Source organism: Sturnira hondurensis, unplaced genomic scaffold (assembly GCF_014824575.4).
Source record: "Sturnira hondurensis isolate 20B ecotype Veracruz unplaced genomic scaffold, ASM1482457v3 Scaffold0024400, whole genome shotgun sequence".
In the NCBI taxonomy this organism is placed as follows: domain Eukaryota; kingdom Metazoa; phylum Chordata; class Mammalia; order Chiroptera; family Phyllostomidae; genus Sturnira; species Sturnira hondurensis.
In genome coordinates, this window is record NW_028097031.1 from 1,770,211 (window position 1) to 1,780,010 (window position 9,800).

Below are 9,800 nucleotides of genomic sequence, written 5' to 3' on the forward strand. Positions count from 1 at the left end.
GGGGACACGGCCTTCCTCGTGGACATTTTCTGAGAATGAAATGACGTAAGGCATGTTACTTAGCAATATCTGGCAGAGGGAAAATGCTCAAGCATTCATGACTCTGATTATTACAACCATTAAGGAGTATTGTTCTATTCTTAGAGTCATAAAACATTAGAACTGGAAGACACCTTCATGCTTAGTCAATAACTCTAAATGCTTGTGGTAGTTTATTCTTTCTAGGTCCAATAAATAATGACTAAGATACTTGTATCCAAATGGCAGGTTTTCCCAAGATGATTGCTTTTCTGGGAGGGAAGGGCTATTGAGAAGCCTGTGACTTCTCTGCCGTAGGGGAACAATACTATATTTAGAACGTGTTCTCAGCAAGGTCACGGGACACATTCAGGTGCTGCGAACCTTCTGTATGTCAGCCCGGGGGTCTTCTCCCACTCAGCGCTGCGGTAGAAGAGGGAACGGCCTTGGATGAGGTAAAGTCAAGGCAGCACAGACAACTAGACTTTAATATTTTCAGGCTGGAAAGTAGGAACAATAGATAGAGGTTTTCGGTAGCTGAGCTCTCTCTGACACTCCCCTCAGTGACAAGGAGCCCATGCTGGGGCCAGTGTCTGTGGTGGCCTCCCCCGACCCCGAAGGCCGGCTGTCCCCTTAGGCTGCAGTCCACGCGCATCCACAAGTTCAGGGCCCAGGAGAACACCTGCTCTGTCGGATTTCGGACACTTAGAGGCTTGATTCAGTGGCCCAATGAGCATGGTCAGTTCTCCTGTCTGCGCTCCACTGTGGTGTCAAAGTGTTTCCACATTTTGATCTATAATAGTAACAAGGGGGGAAGTGATATTTGGGTTTTTTATTTAATTGTTGTTCAATTACAGTTTTCTGTCTTTTACTCCCATCCCAGCCCGCCCCCGCAGTGCTCCCCACCTCCCTCCCATTCCCACCCCCTTTAGTTATTGTCCACATGTCCTTTATACTAGCTCCTGTAAATTCTTCCCCTTTTCTCCCCAAAATTCCTTCCCCTCTCCCCTCTGGTCACGGTCTGCCTGTTCTCTATTTCAGTGTCTTTGGTTATATTTTGCTTGCTTGTTTGTTTTGTTGTTTAGGTGAGATCATATGGTATTTGTCTTTCACCGCCTGGCTTATTTCACTCAGCACAATGTTTTTCATTTCCATCTATGCTGTTGCAAAGGGCAGGACCTCCTTCTTTCTTTCTGCTACATAAAATTCCATTGTGTATATGTACCGTAATTTTTTGATCCATTTGGAAAATATCCCATCTAAACTGTTGGTGCTGAAAGCGTCTTTATGAAACATATAATATCCAGACAATTGCATTTGGATAGAGAGACACCGGTAAAGGTAAGGTTACAACTGTAATTCCCTCATGGACCAATTAGCTCCTTCTGCTCCTCATCCAGGGCTGTATGTAGTTATTCATTCAAACACGTATTAAGTGCTTAGCACCAGCCAGGCCTGGGCCACAATCTAAGGAGAACTCTGTGCTTCGTTAGGGCTGGGCTTTGCAATCGAAGGGCATGTTCTAGTCGCTGTGCCCCTGATTCCATATGACCAAACTATAAACTCGAAAAAAATCAAAGGAATGAAAGAAAGAGTAGAGAAATGGGTGAAAATATGTTACCTTTTCTGGACACTAGCGTATGGAAGAATGAGTTTTGTATTTAAATGAAGGCTTACTCACCTCAGCACAATTCTGCTTTCACGAGTCCATATCCAAACCACAACAACAGAGAATAACAATGGAATGAAGCACGCAGGTTGGGACATACAGAAGAAAAGGCAAAATCGGGCCAAGGGGTCAGAGTCTGTGAGGAAACGGACTTAGAGGTTAAGACAACTTGTTCACGTCACAGAGAAGTATCCGTCCCATTTCAGAAATGACCCATGAGGCGAGTTCAAGAAGACAGGGACAAGGTCAGGCAACCATAGATATGTGCTAATGAAGGTCCAATTTTTTTATTTCATGAAGCAAAGCCAAAGTGTTTATTTTAAAGTCTCAAAACTGAGTTATTGCCTGTCCAGTGCAGAGCTACCTCTGGATATTATAGAAATTATATTCCTCTCAGTTGTTCGGTTGATCATATTGTGAATTCAGTAGAGATTCTTAAAATATAGAATTATATAAAGTGTTTTAAGAGAGGCTTAGATGGATGCAAATCATTCACTTTATGGAATTTAAGGCCATTCAGACAGACTCTGGTGATGATATGTTACGCAAAAATGTTTTGTGGGTATTCAGCAATTTCAGAACAACTTGTCAAAGTGGGAACTAAGTAGAATCGATAAAATGGTCTTCTGGGAAAAAGAGTAGGTAGGTGTTTTGCGTGTTTGGCGTCTATTGTTGCTTGATAAGTTCTTTTCGACAAAATAAATACTAGTGCCATACTACCAACCCCACCCCTCTCCAAAAAGGAAGGAAGAAAAGAAGGAAAACCAGCTCTATGTGGAAACCAAGTCAATGAGGAGAAAACAACAATGAATGAGTGCAGTCTAGTCACAGGAAGTTGAGGAGGAAACAACAATTAATGAGTGTAGTCAAGTCACAGGAAGTTGAGGAGGAAACAACAATGAATGAATGTAGTCAAGTCACAGGAAATTGAGGCGGAAACAACAATGAATGAGTGCAGTCAAGTCACAGGAAATTGAGGCAGAAACAACAATGAATGAGTGCAGTCAAGTCACAGGAAGTTGAGGAGGAAACAACAATGAATGAGTGTAGTCAAGTCACAGGAAGTTGAGGCGGAAACAACAATGAATGAGTGTAGTCAAGTCACAGGAAGTTGAGGAGGAAACAACAATGAATGAGTGTAGTCAAGTCACAGGAAGTTGTAAGAGTCTGGCAGTGGGTAATCAGGAGAAAGCGTTTCTGGACTAGACCGAGCCCTCATTGTGTCTGCACTCGGCCCACAGCAGAGAGTCCTGGCCTGCGGGCCCGCTGCCGGGGCGCTCTTTCCTGCGAGCTGCGCACAGCGGAGCGTCCATTCGCTCTGCGCAGTCTCGCTAGACTCTTCAAACTTCGGCTTGGCGAGTTTGGGCAGCCTTCATGAAACACGTGTTTCCTCTCTCTCTTTCTCCTTCTGTCATTCACTCCTGGCTGCCTGCCAACTCCTCCTACATCTGTTTTTGTTTGATTGTGTGTTGTTTTGCTTCCCTCACTGACCATCACTCTGACTTTCTTTTCATATAGAACCATATGCCGTCAAAAGCATTTAGACAAAACAGACCACAAAAAATATCATGAAATGTCATTGGTATTTCAAGTTTTGGTCCGTTTTAAATACTGGAAATAACTATTAACTCTGTCAGAATACTTTTGTATTGCATTATTTTAAATCCACAATTAAAATTCCAAAAAGGAAAACGTTATCTCTCTAAAGAGCAACAATGCTCCCCCCAAAAACCTCAACTGGGAAAATAAACAGGAAAGGCCCTGAGACGCACTTGTGATATTTCACAGAACTTTCTACACCGAGGCCGCTCTGGTCACGTGCCTCCCGAGGAGGCAGCTCGGGGCCTGGGGCCTGGGGCCTGTTCAGAACTGGAGATACCAAATCAGAAGCCTTTCTCCACGATTTTACAATAAAGAGACTTTCAAAATTACATTTTTGACAAGTGGCCAGCTCTCTTCAGAACCTTATAGGATATAAATATTCTAAAAGGCTTTGAATCACTGAGGCAGCAATTGTAACGTTTTTTTGGTCAAACTTCTTTTATTTTAGGGAATATGGAGATTGCCATCCATTAGACAAACATTCCTGGAAGGTGCGAAGAAGAGGCCGTACTTTTACCCAACGCTGCTCCTATGAAGAAGGACCTGTCTCGTTATTCCCACAGCCCAGCACTCTTCGTAGGGAGGGTTAGGGAAATGTGCTGTCCAGGGCCCTCCTGTGCGTCCCTGATCTCGGTGGGCATGAGCGTCCACTCGAGTCAGGGGCAGGGATGCATGCACTCTTGCTCATCTGCAGCAATGTTCGAGTGCAATGCACCGCCTTAGATCACGGGGCACACCGTCAGACTGCCTGGCTCACCCCAGAAAATGAGCAAACCACGAGGAAGCCTGGATTCTGCCACACATGCCCCGAATTCCTGGCCAATAGGCAGTAATGCAGTTCAGAAGTCATTGAAAACTGCTGCCCAGGCTTCCGAATGCCTGGCATTTCACAGATGGCACCTTTGAAGGCACTCGGCAGTGCTTCTGCCCACGGACCCGTGCCCGGGAGCTGCGAGCTGCTGACTGGAGTTGCTGCTGAGAAGATGTAAGTGTTGTGTAGGCACACGAACATCAAACACACAAAACTCAGCAAAGAGACCCAGTGAAGTGCGAAGCAACAGCTCCGCACAGTGGAGAGCCGGGGAACAGCAGCAGCAGGAGAATGACTGAATCGTCCTGAAGTTTCCCGAGTCTGTCTCAGAGAAAAGAGAAATTGAAAAATCAGACTTCCGGCCGAGAGTGTAGGCAGACACACTGTGCCTCCTTGCACAACCAAAATAAGGACAACAACAATTTAGGAACAACAACAAAAAAACCAGCCAGAACTAACAGAAAAATGAGCTATATGGAAGTCCGCCAACCAAGGAGTTAAAATAGACACATTCATGCAGATGGGTAGGAGGGGCGGAGTTAGGCAGCCAGCGGAGAGGACTCACGGCAAAGCTACGGCTGGCGGACTCCTGGTGGGCAGGCAGCAGCGGGCAGACCCAGCGGATTGTGGCGCAAGGTGCGGTGCACCAGGCGGCTGGCAGACCAGGCAGTCCCACATTCACATGCAGATAAACCAGGCAACACAGAGGAGCGAGACAGACCGCTCAACCCAGGGCCCCAGCGCCAGGAAATAAAGCCTCAAAACACCTATTGAAAACACCTGTGGGGGTTGAGGTGCGGGGAGAGACTCCCAGCCTCACAGGAGAGTTCATTGGAGAGACCCACAGGGTCCTACAATGCACAGAAACCCACCCACCCAGGAATCCACCAGAGGGGCCCGGTTTTCTTCGGGGAAGCGGAGGAAGAAACTGAGATCTGTGATCCACAGAGAGTGGATCAAATTCCACAGTTCCCTCTCAAACCCACGTACAGAGTCACAAAGCAGCGACGGGGTGGATCTGCTCCAGTGAACACCTGAGGCCCCACCCCTCATATGTAACAGGCATGACAAGACCAAAAAAATGGTTCAAACAGAAGAGTAGATTAAAGCTCCAGAAATACTACAACTAAGTGACAAAGAGAGAGCCAACCTATCAGATGCACAGTTCAAAATACTGGTGATCAGGATGCTCACAGAATTGGTTGATTTTGGTCACAAATTAGGTGAAAAAATGAAGGCTACACTAAGTGAAATAAAGGAAAATGTAGAGGGAACCAATAGTGATGGGAAGGAAACTGGGACTCAAATCAATGGAGTGGACCAGAAGGGAGAAAAAAACCAAACAGAAAAGAATGAAGAAACGAGAATTCAAAATAATGAAGAGAGGATTAGGAACCTCCAGGACATCGTTAAATGTTCCAACATCAGAAATATAGGGGTACCAGAAGGGGGAAAGAAACAGCCACAAGTGGAAAACATATTTGAACAAATAATAAAGAAGAACTTCCCCAGTCTGGCAAAGGAAATAGACTTCCAGGAAATCCAGGGAGCTCAGAGAGTCCCAAAGAAGCTGGACCCAAGGAGGAACACACCAAGGCACATCATAATTACATTAGCCAAGATGAAAATGAAGGAGAGAATTCTAGAAGCAGCAGGAGATAAGGGGACAGTCACCTACAAAGGAGTTCCCATCAGACTGTCAGCTGATTTCTCAAAAGAGACCTTACAGGCAAGAAGGGCCTGGAAAGAAGTATTCCAAGTCATGAAATCCAAAGACCTACATCCAAGACTGCTCTATCCAACAAAGCTTTCACTTAGTGTTATGAAAATACTATAATAGTATTATGTATTTGCTCCTTATATTTAATTTCCTTTACTGATTATCTCAAAAAATCACTCAACTCCAACTGTTTTCCTGATAACTTTACAACATTGCATAGGTAGTATGAGACTGCCATCTGCCGGCCAACTGTGAAGTTGCATAATTGTTATCAAACGGTATTTTAATTTCATTTTCAGCTTAGGAATCATAAATTGGATCTCAATGCTCCCTTGCCAGGTAAAAATCATAAGTGATTTAAAAGCATTCCAGATTTTACTTTCCTTAATAAGTATATTAGTATTTTTTTTACTCTCAAAATAAAATGATGGGTCAATATTTTTAAAAGAACTTTTAAGAAATATTTAAACCTCAATGTTACTTAAGTTTTATTAAATTAAGTAATTATTTGGCATAGTCATTTTTTTTTTGCTTGGGGCACATTTTATGCTACGAGAATCGGGATTCTACCTTTGTCGTTCTGGCAATTGATAAGCTCGTGATAAATAAATATGTATTGAATAAATGAATGGTGATTTTTGCATTACACACTCGAAGGAATCCAAACATACTGCTCATTTAATTTCTACAGTTTTTTATCAGTAACAATTTTGTCTTCATTATTAATAATTTGACTGAAATGTTCTTTTGTCTCTGCACATTCACTCTAGAAAATACTAAAACTGGTCCAGGGTAATACACAAAACTGATATGAGGGTCAAAAGACCCTAATCAAGCTCAAATTTTGCCACTTCCTAGAGTTACACCATCGGAAAAATTCTTAATGTATAATTCTCAGGTTCCTTACCCTCAGAATGAGGACAGTGAATTATAAATTCTCCAAGTCCTTTGCGAGTCTAACGTTCTGGGAGTCGCTTGCAATGAGTCGCCTCTCTGAGCTCAGGGCTGCAGGGGATGATGGGACTTGGCAGCTTGGCAAGAGCAGCGCCGCCGCCGTAATAAACGTCCGTGGTGATGACCGCAGGCACCCTCAGCTCCCAAATGCCTCCTGAGTCTCCCGCAATGTCCTGACCTGGGCTTCCAATCAGTCCTCCCCGGAGAATTCACACACGCACACACGCGTACGTGCACGCACACTTGCGCACACAGTCCACTCTCCGGGGAAGCGACAGCGGCGGCAGGATGGCAATTCTCCGCGGGTCGCAGAGCTGCGCCTTTGCTGCTGTTGTCACCAGACCCCGTGGGCCTTTGGAAGAGTTAGTTGATCCACTGGGGCCGTGTTGGCAGCGGCATACAATATCCTCAAAACCGGACTATTTCTCTAACTCCAGTCACCCACACACCTAAGAATCACTGCTTAGATCTTCAGACTGGTAACCAGGGCATCCTCCTGTCGTTTGAAACACCCCGCCCGTGGCGTCAGGATGCCATCCGAGTCCGCAGGGGCCCTTCGCTCTCTCCTACCGTCTGCCGCTGGGTTGGCCTTCTCCCAGTGGGAAGGTTCTCAGGGCCACTGGCGCCTCAATGGAGAAAATGGGCCCCCAGACAAGTGCCAGTAGAAAGGACGCCCCACACCCTGCAGATCCCCTGACAAACGTCCTGGCAATTCACATGTATTCAAACTCAGGGGCGCCAGCTTTTTATTTTGCCAAGAACAGTTTGTTTAAAGCAACTACCTTTTCTAACTGACTATTGTAGGAAAGGTATAATATCAGAATAACAAATAATCCTTTATACATTATAAATGTAGTTTTCTAAACAGGTCACTGTAGTGACTTTTTTGGTTTGTTTTTGTTTTCAAGAAACAACTAAGTGGCCACTTGGTGCGGTGTGCTCACACTCGTGTGTGCTCTGTGACCCTCCCCGCTCTCCCATACAGCCCAGGAGTGTGTGCAGTGGAACACCTTTCAAGCTCACCCTATGCGGGTGACATGACTTTTTTACAGACTGAGGGGGGAAATTGTCAAAACGACAGAACTGCAGGTGGCCATCTGAGAGCTCAGGACGGGGGGAGAGGGCGTCTCTCCGGGAGAAAAGGTGGGGAGCGTCCATCGTCCTGTACGCCTTTCCTCCAGAGATCTGATTTGGGGGAAGGCCCCAATTCCATCCCTTTCAGCCTAAGTGGACCAGGGATCTGTTCTCTCGGTTTCTCCTCTCCTTTCCTCAGGGGCGCCTCACTGCCCTCCTGCACCTCCATATTCTTCCAGCAGGAACACAGGGTTGGAGAGCCGGGGACAGGGAAGGAGGGGGGAGACCTCAGAACACAGTCACCAAAGGAAGGTGCAGGAGGGCACCTGGCTGCCACCCACACCCTCGCCAGCTGCCCTGGAGCTGCACCTGTGTTGATTCGTTATCAAATCCAGAGGGTCTGAAGTGTGACTAAATGAATGAATGAGTAAATGAACGATGGAATATAAATGTGTCCCATGTAAACGCAACCTAGTATGCGGGAATAAATGACTGACCTGGAAAAGGGCAGGGTTTCCGTTAGGATAAAGAAGTAGAGGGCGAACTGCTTTGCGAGATGAAGCAGATAATGTTGGCGAGGTGGCCAGTTCAGGAAGAAGAGAAAAGCGAACGTCCTAGGGACAGTCGGTAGTAAAGGATAATTACTTGGAGGGACACTATCACTCTGCGATACAGGGTTAGAAACAAAGCGGGTTTAGACTCCACATTCACTAAGATGCAAATTCTGACTCAGGTCTAGAGTAGGAATCAAGGTTCCATGTGTCCGAGATGCTCCCGCTGGTCCACGGACCACTACATGGGGAAGACACTGGACATTGGGATCAATCACCAGAAGACTGATCCCATCTGACTGTGGGGACAGAGGATCTCAAATCCACAGTTTCCAAAAGCTTCTCGTCCTCATTGACGAGGTGCACCGTGTGGCCTGGCATCGATGTTTAACTCTTTCAGAGACTTTTAAGCCCTCTTCACCTCTATCACGCTGAATTGTGTTTTCTTCTCCTCCCTTCATTCCTTAGTGGTTCCTCTTAGACCTCAAGAGCAGGCATTCTACAAAGTCCCGTTTTGGACAAATCCTGCATAAACAAATCCTGTTTCTGACTTTAATTAAACCTGTCACATTGTATTTTCAGGCTTGCATGTTCAAAGACAGAGAGAAAAAAATTAAAGTGAGGTTTTTGGGAGAGGTGGGACGTATAATGGGAGCCATGACCTCTTCAGGCAAGGCTGAATCCAGCTCACACGATATCACCAATAACAAATCTATTCCTTTTTCTTTCTCCTGTCTTTTTCTGAGGTGTTATCCTGATCTTCAAACTTGACCCAGTTCTCACTGGACTATCTGGACCCTTACTTTATGATAGGAAAAGTGGTTATCTAAGTAGCGGACCTCGCTTCCTGTAAAAGAAAGATATTCCCCATTCCCCGTCCTCCCACTAAACATCTGTTCATATCTTGCCCACCTGAATTTGCCCAAACCTAAGCTAATCATCAGGACACGGTGCTAATTTACTGGCTTGAGCAATGGGGGTGAAGTTAATCTCGCCCAAACCTGGAAATAGGGAAGGGGACAGAAGAGGGGAATGAGTGTCAGCAAGAAAACAAGTAAGTGCCCATTCCACGGAGGGCCAGTTTCCTAGCTCGTTCCGCCGTGTTTCCTGACATTGTCCACTGTTCCAGTTAAGACACTTTCCAAAAAGCACCTCTCATCTCAAGCCCTCCGCCTCGCCTTTCACGCTAATGAGTCACACCCTACCCATCTTCTGGGTCTTACCACATGATTGATCCTCAGCTTCTCCTCTCTCAATATCCTTTTCATTTACATTATTCTTTAATTATTGTGTATATGTTTCTTTTCATCCAACTAGATTATGAGTACGTGAGAAGCCTGGGATCACGTTTTATACCCATTATATCCTCTGTCCGTTCCAAATAGATTATCAAGCTCATAG